The following is a 16,554-nucleotide window of genomic DNA, read 5'->3' on the forward strand; positions in this document are numbered from 1 at the left end:
AAGGGTTGGCTTTACGTCAGAGACAACTCTGGGATTTAGTTTTCCTTCATTTTCAGTAGTCTTTATTCAGCTTCAACTCTCTCATTTCCTGTGAAAGTCTCACTCTTCCAAAGGCAAAAAGGAAAAAAAATATGGAAAATGCAAACCAGGCCTGAGATGTGGCTTTTCCATGTGTATGAAAATCCTCACTTTCCCAATACTACTTTTCCCTATTAAATTCCTGGCATGCTAACTCATACACAAAACTGAAGAGCTGAGCCGCATTTAGCTGTCTCCAAACACTTGACCCGTTCTCCTCCCCTTCCTTCCCACAGACTGGGTTGGACTCAGTTCTCTGGCTCAGGGCCCTTTTGCCTCTGCTTCAGTCCCAGGAGCTTTTGAAAATCCTGCTGTACCAGTGACTTGGTCATTGTTTATCCCCTAGACTGTGTCCCTCTTAGGGGCGGAGTTCATTTGCATAGCCACGCCTAGCTACATCAAGCAGTCCAATAGCTGTCCTAGAAGCCTCATGAAGGCGTGGGGAAAGTAGGTATAGTATGAAAGAAACAGAGGGTGTATTTGATTTGTTGTTACTACACGTGGATGTGAAATTACAAGTCTAACTCTGGTTGCTGCGGATTTCTTCTATTGTGAGAGCTGTATGCAGGCTGAGGACTGAAGGGCTGAGGCTGAGCGAGGTGACTGATCATTTCCAAGAAGCATTTGTTCTGGAATCCAGTTATAAGATTCATACATCCATCCTTACAAGGTAAGTGTGGGAACAATCCGTTGGCAAAGCAAATAGGCTGGGATTTGTGGCATCTGGGAGTGAAAGTACAAAATCACAAGTTCTTTCTAGGATGCTGCGAAGTCAGAACGGCTGGGAAGGTGCCCTGTGGCCATCTGTAATTCATCTACTGGTGTCAAGAAAGCAGTGTGGAAGTGTTAGGAACCTACACTGGTGTCCTTAGAGCCTTGGAGAGCCTGTTCCCGCCTGTGTAGGTTCTTACTGGAGTTACCGGGCCACTGGGAACATGCCCAGACTTGTACAACTACCTTGAGCATCTGGGGTGAGGCGATAAGGGAAAGACTGGGGAGAGGAGGGAGTGGATTGGACAAGTGGAGCATCCCTGGGGAAGCTGAACTGCTGGCCCAACCACGTGGTGCCCAGGCAAGTCAGGGCTTGTGTAAAGAGTGTGCTGGCTCAGTATGGGGGCTTTGAGTCCACCTCCTCACCAAGCCGGGCTGAGTTTCACTTGATCCCTCGCTCCCTCCCTCCTGGAAGCCCTGCCCAGGACAGTGATATTTTGATCCTGCCTCACCCCAAACACTGGCCAAGACCCAGGCAGCTGTGAGAACTGGGGGGACAAGAAAAGACCCGCCAGAGACCAAGCTAGGAAAACAGGACCGTAGACTCTGATTTGGACAGGTGTTGGTAACACAGGCCAATGTCCCAAAGGGTAGCTATGGTAGGAAATTGTGGCATATGTCTCAGAAACAACTCTGCTGCTTCCTTTGCCCAGCATACTTTCAATTCAACTAATTCTAGCTCCTAAGCACCTACTCTGTCACAGGAAATGAAGGAGTGAAATGCTTAAGATGTAGGCTGTACCCAGTGCAGGTCAGATTCATCATGGTTATCAGAACACAAACAAACCCAAAATAAGACAGGTTTTAAAGGTAAAATGAAGCCAAGTAACAGTGACTCATAAGCTGCTCCGCATGCTGAGATCTGAGAATTCAAAGCCAGCCAGAACAGGAAAGTTCATGAGGCGCATAACTCCAATTAACCATCAAAAAACCACCGGTAGAGCTGTGGCTCAAGTGGTAGAGCACTGGTTTTAAGTGAAAAGCTAAATAAAGGATAGTGCCCAGACCCTGAGTTCAAGCTTTGCTATTTGTTCATCCACATGCACACACACACACACACACACACACACACACACACACACAAAACGTAAAAATCAGAATGTTCTGTTTTTCAAGTAAAAAATCATAACTTGAGTAGAGAGAACATAACAAAAATTAATTTATGTTTTGAAATTATAACATTTCTGAGAGCTCTATTTGGTATTAGATTCATCCCTACCTTGTATTAACTTGTGTGACCTTGGACAAATAGACATCCCCTTCTGAGCTTCAGTAACTCCTGCTAAAATGTGGATAATAATAGCATCAACATCATAGAGTTGTTGTGAGGATTAAATGAGAATCCATGTAAAATATTTGCACACACTTAGCACAGTGGAAGGCTTAAAATAAGCACTCAATAAATGTTAACTATTATTAAGATAGACTCTGGAGCACTGATTTCAACAGGTGGAGGTGAGAAATAAAGCGGTTTAAATTGAGGAAGCAATACAAATAGCTACTGGAAGTATACAAAGGAAGCTCAGGGCATGTGAAAGTAAGCAAGCTGAGCTATGTTTGATAGCATAATTAGGGAGAGAGTATAAAGTTCTATACTGGACACTGGAGTTTCAGTTTGACCTGGCCTAGTGTAGATAGCCACTACGACTTTGTGAACTAATGAAAAAGGTAGATCTGTTCTTTAAGGGGAAAAAAAGTCAGGTAAATGTGAGTCAACTGTATTGGAAGAGTGAACAAGGCCACAGGCAGCTCTGGGATGGCTCTCAGGATCTGACTTCAATCCTCAGTATTGACACTAAATTATTGAATTAATTAATTGAATAAATTGTAAGCCTGGTGAAAAAAATATTGAACTTCTCAAGTTTTTCCTTTTCTCTTAAAAAAGGGAGAATGGTTCCCACTTCCTAGTGTTGAGAGGATAAATACAGATAATCCTTGTAAACTATTTACCAGTGCTTGACACATAAGGTTGTCATCAGTCATAGTTTTTGTTTACCCCAATTGGGTCCATATTAAAACATCCTTTCTACTCTTTGCCTGAATATTTCCAGCGAGGTCTTTATGTTCTCAAGAAGAGCCTGGGGACTTGCATTCTAGCAGTTCTCCCCAAGGAGGGGGTGGCGGGGGCTGTCATGGGCCTTGAATTCAGGGCCTAGGCATAGTCACTGATTTTTTTTGCCAGTTCTGGGCTTAAGCTCAGGGCCTGAGCACTGTCCTTGGATTTTTCTCAAGGCTAGAGCTTTACCACTTGAGCCTTAGCACCACTTCCGGCTTTTTCTAAGTATGTGGTACCGAGGAATCGAACTTTGGTCTTCGTGCATGCTAGGCAGGCACTCTACCACTAGGCCAAACTCCCGGCCCAGTCCCTGAATTTTTTTCCTGCTCAAGGCTAGTGCTCTACCACTTTGTGCCACAGTGCCACTTCTGGTTTTCTGGTGGTAAATTGGAGATAAGAGTTTCATGGGCTTTACTCCTGGGTTGACTTTGAACCATGATCCTTAGGTGTCAGCCTCCTGGGTAGCTAGGATTGCAGTTATGAGCCACTGTCACCTGGCTTACATTGTAGTTACTTAGAGATCTGAAAATCAGAGACCAGAATCTCCTTCATTTTCTTTTCCCAGGTTAAACAGACTGTTACTTCCATTTCTTATATGGCATGGGTTCGAGTCTATTGTGAGTCAGAAATTTTGAAATATGTAAATGGGGGTGGTAACACTTTTGACTCTGGCATAAAACCAAATACCAAGTTCTGGATACAGGGTAGGGAGATAGGGAAGACAAGGAAGAGATTTTGGGAGAGATGGAAGGAGGCATTTAGGGGGACAAAGTCTCTAGTCCATAGAGAAAAGTAAATGACAACCACTCTGCTTTGGATTTCTTCTTGATTTGCTCCCATGCTTCACTTCAATATCATCTGCAGTGAGTGAGACATCTTTTGGAGTCATTACTGAGAAATTACTGGTTTAAACATGAGTTTAAACCAGAAACTGTTTTTCTCTGCTTTCTTTTTGAAGACTGACTTTATTCATGTGTCCCCCGTACTGCCCCCCCCAACTTGGGAACTTAACAGAAATGATACAGATCACTTTTATCATCAGTTTATAACATGGAAGGACCATATTTTTCAGTGTCCATGGGAAATAAGACCATGACAATAGTTTGTAACAGATTAGAGTTAGCTGTGTATATTCTCAGCACTCCCCAGCTGATAATAGTCGCCTATAGTACTCTTTATTCACTTCTGTTTTCCCTTTGTGTGTCTCTAAGTACTAACCAAATAAAAATATCAAGTGACATTTGTGTGCCTAGAAATCCATCTTGGAATAATTATAGTTCTATTCCCTGTGTGCCCCTTAACCACATCATCCCATTCGGAAAGATAAAGAAACTACATATAGTGTATGATGGAACTAAACAGTAAGATTTCATGACTTCCAGGAGGTTCTTAGTCACCCTCATTGAGGAGCCAAAACAAGTGGGCTGCAATATTTCCCTTCTATGAGCCACCTCTGCCTGACCAGTCTAGCCTTTGGAATTCTTCCTGTTGAGAATAAAATGAACTAATACTAGATTGTGGGAATGATGGGAAAAAGAATCTATATTTTTAGATAGTTACTAGGTAATTAGCCCTATACCTGGCCCCACTCCTTTGCAGACTTGTATTTCTAGTTCTGGCTCTGCTACTATATGAATTTGGAGAAATTCTGTTCTTTCTCCAAGACTCACTTTCCCCATGCATATCGTAAAGGAATGGCTTTAGGTTATTGCCGGGGCCAACCGGCAGCAAACCAGGGTTCGCAGATTGGGGTTCCTGAAATAGGAGGCAAGGACTAGGAAGAAATAGAAGAGAGACAGACACACCGGGTCCGAGATGTCCGCAGTCCAGGTAAAGACTGCCCCGTTTATTTTTCACTCCAGCTTCTTCCCCCCTCCAGACCCAGGGAACCTCCAGGTGTTACATTCATATGGTAAATCTCAGGTCATTTAAACAGAATAAGGCCAGAAAACAATAAGACAATAAAGCCATTGTCTGATGCAAATCAAGGTACAGTTTGATTCCACTCTGGCTCCCAACAGGTTATCTTGAAGAATTCCGTTAGACTTCTATGACTGTATATTTCTAGTTACTTTGAGAGTTTTAACCAGCTACCAAAGAGAAGAAAGAAATGAAGCACAATGGAATGTGCTGCCTTATGAATACCAAAGTACCAGATACTAGGAATGTAAGTAGATCTGGGTGGTATTTCTATCCTTGGCCAGAAGCTAGGACTAGGATGGGTTTTAAACTTCTTTTTTAGTCTCAGTTGAGATTTTTGAAGGTTGAAAATTAGTTCATAAAGTATACATTTATATGTGGCACTACAGGTTTATTTAAAAAAGTTTCTCCTCACTCCCACAACTCCTACAAGTTTACAACTTGCTTCCTAATGCAGGGCATTTAATTTTTTAGCAAAAGGACAAAAATTATTTTGATAGTTGTAGCCTATTCTCTACAAAAAAGACCTCATTCTATGGGCTGATTATCCTAGTCCTAGTCTAAGGATGTAGTGCTGATTTGTCTTCCTATACCAATAAGGAAGGGATGAACTACCTGATAGAATTTGAATTGCTGTAGGAAAAGAAATTGTTCTTATTGGGATCTTCAGAGACATATAGCTGTTCTAGGTTTCCTGGTAAAATGGACAGGATAGAGACAATATGGGACAAGACCAAAACATTATAAAAGTCAGAAATTAAACCATGCAAAGTAGTCATACCATAATTTCAGTTCCTTGATGAAAGAACTCAGCCAACTGCCTCCTTGGGAACTCAGTGAATCTGTACACCAAGTATTAATTAATTCCACACTGCTAATTAATTCCATAATGTCTTAAGGTGGTCAATACATGGGTAAGTGATTTACTGTAGCTAAGGTGACAGCAGAGCAAATCAGAGGATTTAGGTATTAGCTATTTGTTAATTTAGCCAGTGGCTTTTCTCCAGTGCCCTTTACTCCTCCACTATGGGTGGGATAGTAATAACATTCATAACAATTCCTCACATGTGCTGTATAATCTGGACTTTCCAGAGCACTCTCACATTATCTCATTTTTCCCTTGAACATTATCCAGGACAATTTCTGTGCCTTTGCTTCCACTTGGGAAGATTGTTTCACCAATAATTAGGAGGATATTTTTCCCTATCTAGTCAGCCCAGAGTTTACTGGTCTTCATCCAATTTCTTTTATTAATAGTATTTCTCTATTTTGGGCTACACAATTCATTTTATTCCTCCCCCTTTTAATAAATCTTTTCAGAAATTGTCCAACACTGAGCAAATATTTATATGTTTTAGCTTTTTGCTCAATTTACAATCTTCTAAGCTGTATTTTTCCTTTTGAAGTTTTTTTATTTTGTTTCTTTTTTGCATTGGGTTTATGTGTGTGCACACAGCTGTTTTGTAAGGGAAAGAATTTGACTCATATGGCTAGGGGTTGCTTTGGGTTGTATGAAAGTGACCCAGTTAAGTGGCTAAGTTTATCAGCACAATGACAACTACGTTTGATGAGAATCTCTTTTTTCTCTTCTACCCCAGCTCTTTCTTGTGCAGTGGAATAAAGGGTAAAGTTAAAAAGTACGTATTGTTTAATTTTGCACAACTTCCTTTGTGCTCCCACGTGCTAATCCTAAGATTGGCAGACCATCTGTTGTTAATACTAATTGCTAAAAAATCTCCAACCAGTTTGGAAAAATGGAAAAAGAAGCTGTTAAAGTAAAAGTGTAGTAACCATTTGGGCATAGTGGTTCATGCTTATAATCTTAACTACTTAGGGGCTAAAATCAGTTTGATCATGATTCAAAACCATCTCCTGCGAAAAGTCCATAAGGCCCCAAATCAGCCAATAAAAAGTTGAGTGGTAGTGTGAACTTATCATTCTACTTAGGCAAGAATTTATATGGAAGGAATACAATCTAGGCTGGCCTGGAAAAGAAAAAAAGACCCTATTAAATAACTAATAAAATTAAAAAGGACTTGGGGCAAGGTGCAAGGGGTAGAATGTGGCCTAGCAAAGTATGAGAACCTGAGTACAAAGCCCAGTGCTGCATCAAAAAAAAATTATAGTAAACATCTGAAACCTCTGAATTACTTCTATTTCGGGCAAATATTTTAATATATTTGAATATAAAAGTACAACTTACTTTTAATTATATATGCATGAAACAAAACCAAAACAATACATCCCCAGTCCTAAATCCCTGTACCATCTTGTACCAATACCTGACATAATTGCTTTACCTTTCCTCCTCTCTCTCCTCCTTCTTTGTGTCTGTCCTGGGGCTTGAACTTATGGCCTGGGCACTGTCCCTGAGCTGTTTTCCTCATGGCTATCACTCTACGATTTGAGCCACAGCTCCATTTCTGGCTTTTTGGGCAATCAGTGGAATAGTCTTACGGACTTTCCTGCAGAGGCTGGCTTTGAACCACAAGCTTCAGATCTCAGCCTCCTGAGTAGCTAGGATTGCAGGCATAAGCCACTGACACCTAGCCTGTTTCTTCCTCCTTAAAATTGTATCTTTATCCATTAAAGCCTCTGCTATAACTTTACATAGGTCAATGGTTCTAACCCTATCTAAGCTCTATTATCACTAACCTAAACTAGTAGTTCTCAGCCACTGGGAGTATTTTTTTTGCCAGTCCTGGGCTTGAGCTCAGGGCCTGAGCACTGTCCTTGGACTTTCTCAAGGCTAGAACTCTACCACTGGACCCTCAGCACCACTTCTGGCTTTTTGCTATGTATGTGGGTACCGAGGAATCGAACCTGGGCCTTCATGCATGCTAGGCAAGCACTCTACCACTAGGCCAAACTCCTGGCCCCCCACTGAGAGTTTTGTATTTAAAGGCCACTTGTTAGTGGGCATAGGAATTTTTATTTAAAATGTTCCTCCCTGCAGATGAATCTGATACATAGCCAGGAACTGCTATTTTTGTCTTTTTATGCACTTGACTCATTTCCACATCCAACTTGTGTCCTACACATTTCCATTGCCTGCTGTAAATGGCCACTGAAATGTTCCTCTGTCCTCTCCAACTGTCCATGTTTGAAATGATTGAAAAATAGTGCATTATCTCTTTCCTACCATGAAACCACAGGCTTAACATGTTTATAGGTCCAAGATGCAAAGATTTTCCAGCAAAGAGTCTCATATAAGACTCTTCTGGGATCACATGTTTTCTTGGCCTTAACTTTCTGTGTGTGTGTGTGTGTGTGTGTGTGTGTGTGTGTGTGTGTGTGTATGTGTGTGTGCGCGCGCCAATCCTACAGCTTAAAATGAAGGCCTTGGTGCTACCTCTGAGCTTTTAGCTAAAGGCTAGTACTCTACCACTTGAACCACAGTTCCACTTCCAACATTCTGGAGATTTATTGGAGAAATGAGTCTCACAGTTGTTTTGCTCAGAATGGCTTTTAGCCACAACACTCACAACTCAGCCTCTTGAGTAGCTATGTCTATAGATGTGAGGCAACAGTGCTCAACTCAGTGTTCACATTCTCTGGTTGTTGTCATCACCAACACTTGCTTTCTATTCTTATTGCTCCTGTTGCCCTGGTTCTGTCTTCGAAGGCATGGCACTGACCCTGTTGAGCCATTATTTAAGGTAAAAATTAAATGGATGCTAAGAAAATGTGGGGTTTTTTGCCTATCTAAAACATTACATAAGAAAAAAATGAAATTTCATTAAGTCTCTAGTCACTATTTTAGTTGAAAATAAACATGAGGGAATCTTTTCTTTCTAAGTGTCAGGGTTTATTTTTTAAAATCTGTTTATAAAGAAGCAAAATGAATATATTAGAGGGTCATATGTGCTATGGAGAATGCTATGAAAGAAAAGGGGATAGAAAGTGTAAACAAAATTGATGTAAGGAAATCACCTAAATTTTCATCAGCCATCATAATGAGCTTCACCATAATGAACTCCAGGTTTATTATGAATGAAAGGGAAGCCATTGATGTATTGTTAGGTTGAAAATGAAACATTCTAACATGCTTTAAAAGAAGCTTCCCATTTCAGTCACTTCATCTCCAATTCTTCTAGAAAAAAATCTATGTCTATGTCCTACATAACTCATTCACTAGATTCTCTCTGTCTTTGGAGGAAAAAGTACACCTTTTCCTGATTGTATTCTGTATTCAGGTAAAACATAGATCAGAACAAAAAGAGTCTTTGCAACAATAGAATTCCTACAGTGGTTGCAAATGAGAACTACCTAATAAACTGTAACTAACAGATGCTTAGGTCACATCTGTGACTACTTAACATCACAATACCACAGGTGACACCTAAGTATCAACATATTTTGGAGCTCCTAAGGTGCAACTAGAAATGAGAACCAGGACCACCAGTCTAAGCTATTAGACAAATAATTTCCTTCATGATATAGGTGGGGATCTGGAATGTAACATAGGGTAGAGATGTGTTTTGAAGGCAGAACTGAGACCATTTACCATACTGATAATGGCAATATCAGCTTTAACTGAGAGTGGGATAAGAAGACCTTCAGATGCTTGATAGTTTAGAAGTAGGTTATAAATAAGAGAAACCTGAGACAAGCCAGAAAAGGGAAAATAAGAACCAGTGTCAAATGGTAAAGCCGCGTCCAGATGTTTACATCTGGAAGTGATGACACCATTGTTATCTTCGAAGAAATGGGTAATCTTAAGGCTAGGGCTCGGAGCTACTTTGATTTTGCCAATCCTGTGCATGTGAGTGGGTGAGTGGGCGCAGAGGAGAGGAATGAACAGGGCATGGACCAGCTGCTGTCTTCCTCACCCTTTTTAATCCCAGACCTTCTGCACTGTCCAGGCAAACCAAATATCCTGAAGTCCTGAGTTCTTAATTTAGACTTGTCTTTCTGTCTTGCCTAATCATCCTAGATAGAGTGAGCATGTTTCACCCCACAGGCATGTGTGCAAGTTGAGAAGAGTAGCAGCCGTAAGCTGTGGCCACAGGCAGCTGTACCCCCAGCAACCCGAGCACTTCACATCCAGCAGGAACTTGGCCAACATTGATTATTCAGGGCACAATGAGCTAATGCGAGGATTATTATTAATGTCAGCCCCATTGCCTCTCCTCTTCCTTGTCTGCCTGCATCATTTTTCTAAGTTTTATCCCCCCTCCTCCCTTTGTGGTGGCCAGAAAGACACAACAGGGGAGTGGCTGGAAGGAGTACCCATATGACAGAGACAGGCCACCTGTTAGCCATACTGGTTAAACTCATACATATATATATATATATATATATGTATATATAATATGCAACTTATAAATTACATTTCTAGCAATGAAATAAGGTTAAGTGAAAAGTTCTGCAAAAAAATCATATGTAGGCACTTTTCTTTCTCCAAAGAGAGGTTTCCCACACACACACAGGCTATCCTGGACCATGATAAACCTACTTATACTTCTTGCACTGCCAGGATGACAAGTGTATGCCACTGTACCCAGATTGTTATTAGTTGAAATGGAGGCCAGGGAGATCTCACAAACATTTATCCTAGGCTAGACTTAACCTATGGTAATCTCAATCTTAGGCAATGGAATAAATAGGACTAGTAGCTCCAGACATTGTGCCTGGCTTTTTCTTCTCCCACCCAGTGCTGGGAACACAACTAATGGCCACATGCTTGTTTGGTAAGTATACTACCACAGAGTTACTGTAGGCACATTTTTTTCAAGCAGTATCTATTAGAGTATCTGTTGGAATAGAGTATGACACAGTATTGAAGGAAAAAGATGAAGAATCATTTAAAACAGTGATATAAAACTGTACTATTTTTAGAATATTGACAAAGCCATATAGTCAACACCAGTGTCTAATTCTAGCCCATTTCATCATCTCTTAGGGAAACTTGTCCTCCTGAAGCAGCCCCCTCCAGTACTAAATCCACTTATATCTCTGGATTGCCTGTTCAGGATATTTTATGTAGAAGGAATTACATAGCATTTTGCTCTTGTATCTGGCTTTTGTGTCTGGCTTTCGTCATGTAACATAAAGTAGAAGTTCATCCATGTTATTCGATATGAATTAACTGCTGTATTCATTTTCCTGGTTGAATGATATTTCATTGGCTATACAAATCAAGTTTTGTTTATTCATTTACTGTTTGATAGACATCTTTTTCCTGTCTTTAGGGATTATGGATAATGTTATGTACATTTAGATAAAAATATTGTGTGAAAGTGTAATTTCTATTATTTTTTAGGAAGTCATATTTCCAAGTCATATGGTAATTATATTCAACATTTTGAAGAATGCCCTATTTTACAAAGAGGTTGCATCATTTGGCATTCCCACCAGCAGTATATGACAGTTTCAATCTTTCCATATTACTTAACAACACTTGTTTGGCTGTTTTTAAATTATAGCAACTCTTGTTGGCATAAAGAGCTATTTTATTGTATTTCTCTTATTGTTAATGGTATTAATAGTATTAATGAATAGTATTAGTTGATAATAGTATTTATTGGCCCTTTGTGTAAAATAGGGTGTTATCCTTTCAAACATTTTACCCGCTTTAAGTTGTGTTTCTGGGATTTGAACTTAGGGCTGTCCATTCTTTCTCAACATTAACTATCATGGCTGTTGTTTTACCACTTTAGTCACACTTCCAGCCTGATAGCATCTTGTGGATTTTTCTGCATGGGCCAGCCTCAAATTACCATACAATCCTCCAGATCACTTTCATGTTGTCTTTATTTTTGAGTTAAAAGAGTTCTGAGCATATTCTAGGTACCAATCTCTCATTAGAAAAGCCATTAAAATTTCTTGTTTACAGCTATGAAGATTATTCTTTCTTTCGTTCTTTTTTGGTTATTGGTGGTCGGTCCTGAACTCAGGGCCTAGCTCTCTACCATTTTGAGCCACTTGCTATTTTTTTCTTCTTTAATTTTTATAATTTATTTTATTTTTGTTCAACATGTATTAATTGTATATATTAGTAAGATTCATTGTGGCATTTTTATATCTGCCCAGCAAAACCCAATGAAAATCCAGCCTTCCTTTTTTTTTTTTGCCAGTCCTGGGTTTGAGCTCAGGGCATGAGCCCTGTCCTTAGGCTTTCTCAAGGCTAGAGCTCTACCACTTGAGCCTCAGCACCACTTCCGGTTTTTTTCTATGTATGTGGTATGGAGGAATTGAACCCAGGTCTTCGTACATGCTAGGCAAGCACTCTACCAGTAGGCCAAACTCCGGGCCCCAATCCAGCCTTCCTTTATTTACTTTCCCCATGCTTGTCATTCTCCTTCTGAAACACAAATACCTTAAAATTTTAAGTTCTAAATTTGAGTGTAACTGTGTTGGGGGCCGAGTAACGCCATGTCTAATGATTTTCTGCTGAGGCTTGTAGTAGGGATAAAACACGTGGATCTCTTTGTCCTGTCCATCTTGTATACTGATAGGCTCCCTCACCCAATATAAGGAGGAGGGATTTAGGGAATAGAGAGAGAGAGATCTTCCCGCCTTGATGAAGCTGCGTGACATCTCTGTTCGTGCTCCGGGGTAAGAAGGCTGGGTGCAGGAGGACATTGGACCCCTTCCTCTCTTGGCTTAGAGAGGGACTGGGGAGGAAGGACCCCGACATAACTGTCTATTTTCCCCTCCCTCCCTCCCTCCCTCCCTCCCTCCCTCCCTCCCTCCCTCCCTCCCTCCCTCCCTCCCTCCCTTCCTTCCTTCCTTCCTTCCTTCCTTCCTTCCTTCCTTCTTCCCTTCCGTTCTTACGCGTTTGGTGTTAAAGCTAAGAAAACATTTCCTAATACAAGATCACAAAGATAAACATCTTGAAGATTATTTTCTTAAAAGAAATTAATTTAAAACATGTACAAGTTTCTGTTATATGAGAACTCTCATAAACCAGAAAAAAGAAACAATGGAAATTCAGCTAAGTGCCAGTGACTCACACTTGTAATCCTTGCTACTCAGGAGGCCGAAACCTAGAGGATCCTGGTTCAAGGCCAGCCTGAGTAGAAAGGTCCAACAGAGTTTGTTTCCCAAGTATTCAGAAAAAATTAAGGTGAATGTGTGCCTCAAATCATACACCACTGGATGAGCAAGCAATCTGAGTCAGTAAAAATCCCTGAGTTTAAGCTCTATTATTGGTTAAAAAAATACATGAGACTGTATCATATTTTCAAAGTTCAAGGATAGGCAAAACTAGTTACAGGAATCCCAGTGGTAATTATCTGAGTAGCATTGGTTGGGATGGGTCATGATAGAGCCCTCAATGAAATAGTTCCTTTTCTTAAAATCAGGGTACTAGTTACACAAGAGTATGCACGTGTACATGTAAAAATTTTGCTTCCTATGCATATTTTAATGTTTATATGCATTATAGTACAATAATTAACAATCCCAGATCATAAGAGTTTTGTAGGGTGTGGAAAAGTGTCTCTGTTCTTACAGGTGAAGACATTGAGTGAGATACTAAAACTTTAATGAATTTTTTTTCTTTTTTTCATAATTTTTGTTGTAATTAATAGAAGGGTTACATGATATTTGCCAGATAGGAGGTGTGTTAATTCACATACATTGATACCCTTTCACATGTCGTGATTCAGGGCAGAACTGGAATTTTGTCACAAACCACAGACATTTGTTTTATCTGGGCTCCATTCATTTCCTTTGTCTGTGGTTTACTGCTGGAGCTATTGGGCAAGGTAGACACAGAATGCAGCCTGCAAACAGTGGATAGGCTTTTGCAAAAGCAGAACCCCAGCATGTGTTATACTATAGGGAAAGAAACAAGAGGCACCTAACACTCCTCCTTCCTCTCCTCTCCCTAAGACAACACAATCCTATGACAGATTTGGTGTGAAAAATATTTCTTGAGCAGTCGTAACCTTAGGTTGTAGAGATGGAAGGGATTGCTTTTTTTTTTTTTGAAAATTCGTTTGCTCTTCAGTACAGACCCCAATAACCTCTTTGCTAATCTGTAAATCTGTTTTACACTTCCATATTCAAGGTACTTGTACCAGAAGTGTTTGTAAACCTTTATCACTTGAGTTCATCCTATACAAGAATATACTGGTGGAGAATATCAGATAAACACTGAGTATAATTTTCCTTTTAGCCAAGGTGGTTGGATTCTAAAGGCATTGTGGGTAATACTGATAGCATCAATAAATGCAGTGCAAGGTGCCAGATGTAGTACAGTTGTCTCTACATTTGGTGTGTTCCCTTAGCCAAGAGATCGAGGTTCAGATTCATCCTCTGTGGCCCTTTAGAAGAATATTTTGTCGTTTCCCTCAAACTAAAATACATTTTCCTGTTCTCTTAAAATGGACACTGTTGATTACAGGGAATGATGATATAAATTTATTACATTGTACATGGATAATGACATTTATCTGTTATGAGACAGTTTTGCTTTATCTATTTCAGAATACTCCTAGCATCCATATGGTTTTGTTCACTTTGATAAATGTAATTGTGTATGTGCATGTGTGCCAATACTGGAACTTGAACTCAGGGCCTCGTGCTCTTGCTTGGCTTTTTTTGCTCAAGATTGGTGCTCTATCACTTGAGCCACATTCCCAGTTCTACCTTTTTGATCCTTAATTGGAGATGAGAATCTCATGGACATCACTGCCTGATCTGGCTCTGCAATCTTTAAATTTCCTGAGTAGTAGCTAGGATTACAGGTGTGAGCCACCAGCACTCAGCTTAAAAAAACTTGTAATGAGAGACCCTTTATGCATTACATAAATAGTTTGACAAAAGGGGGTAGTATGGGAAATAAACCTCTGTTCATTTTCCTGAGTTCTGATATGGGGATATAAAAATAAGCCTACCTTCCCTAGTCAGGAATCTCAAAATCAGCATTTGAGAGATGCATAAAGAAAGAATAGGGCCATCTGATGTTTATTAAGTGGATAGGACCATCCAAAATGATGACTCTGGCACTCCAAGGCCAGCAGCAGCTGCCACAGGATTTCAAATGCCTGTGTCAAGAGCTTATCTTAAAGGGGAGGATTTCTCTCTGGCTCCTGCCACTGTTTTTTTTTTCTGTTATCTGGAGCAGAAAAACATGAAAGAATGTTTTCCATGTGAGTGTGCTAATTCTTGGTGTAGAATTCCCATGTCATATGCTGCCTATGGGACCACTGATGGGTTTTGTCCTCAGTGACATGGGTGGGCAGCAAGGTAAAGGGAACTTGCCTACTGAGAGTGAAACCACAAAACACTCAAAAGCAGCACAGAATAGGATCTGTCTGTCTGTCTGTCTGTCTGCCTATCTATCTACCAAAATATATGGTGAGAAAAAAAACTAGCCCAGTTGGTGGCAAGAAAAGTTGCATTTGAGCAAGAATGCCAGCCAAGGTATTTGGCCATGTATCCTTTGGTTACTTTTTCATTTTTGCTTTTGTGCCAGTCCTGGGGCTTGAATTCAGGGCTTAGGCACTCCCCCCCCCCTGAGCTTTTGCATTCAAGGCTAGTGCTCTATCACTTCGAGTCACATCACTATTTCTGGCATTGTGGTAGTTAGAGATAAGGGTCTCCTGGAATCTCCTGTCCAGGCTGACTTTGAACCATGGTGCTCAGATCTCCGCCTCTCGAGTAGCTTGGATTACAGGCATGAGTCATCAGCATCCAACACTTTGATTACATTAGAAAGGAGGATTAACAACATCTTTAGGTACAAATACATGTTCTCTTATGATTGCCAGTATACCTTTAGGACTTTTTGTACTTTGAGAACCCACCTGAAGTCTTCTGTAGTTTGAGAACAAAGAAATCATACCACACTTTTCTTTTGGAGAAGGACAAGCCAGATGTATAAATTTACTAGCTCTATCCTCATTGAAAAATCTCTGTAAAGGAATACTTCACTATCTACTTGTTATAGTTCTATAAAGCCCTCAGGATGGTTTGATGGACCTAAGCTTATTTGATTCTCTCAAAAACTAACTGATAGAAGTGAAGAACATTCTCTTTTTTTCTAGCCCCATATACCGGTGTTAGAAAAGTTTTATCTGAGTTTACAGGTCAAAATAAAGCAAGTCCGGTATGATGGTTAATCATCTCAGTTTACCCCAGACTCTCCCAGGTTTGTCTCTAAAAATCACCTCTCCTTGGAAATCTCTTCACCCCGATAACCAAGAAAGATTTGTGTCGTAGGTAGGACAAGAATAAATGCATCCCAAATAGCAGTCCAGTGCAAATCCAATCCGTAATAGTCCTATATCATCTTCTAAAAACTCTTCTATGTTTAACATTTTATCTTACCCTTACTTAAGTGTACCACGACGTTTTCTAAATGCTGGCATTCCCCAACTTCTGTTCTACCTAGGACAGAAGCAGATTCTGCAGAGAAGGCCAGCACTGGTCGCACATGCTTCTAATCTCAGCTACTCATGCGACTGAGATCTAAAGACTGTGTTTTAATGTTACTTCAGAAAGTATTTTGTAAGACTCATTTCCAACTAACCAGCAAGCATAAACATGTAGCCATGAGTTCAAACCCCAGTACCAGTACACAAATTAATAAAGGATTTTAATAATCAGTACAATTTCTAGTGCTTACTATCCACAGATATTGTATAAATCCAGTAATAATAAATGTAAGAACAATTTATAATTTGCTGCTAAGTACTGATCCTAAGGATGGGAGATTTTCTATACTGTGTAGAAGGAAGTCAACACTTGTCAATCTTTATTTTTTAACCACCTCA

Source organism: Megascapheus bottae, chromosome X, assembly GCF_031878675.1.
Source record: "Megascapheus bottae isolate mThoBot1 chromosome X, mThoBot2.hap1, whole genome shotgun sequence".
Taxonomy (NCBI): domain Eukaryota; kingdom Metazoa; phylum Chordata; class Mammalia; order Rodentia; family Geomyidae; genus Megascapheus; species Megascapheus bottae.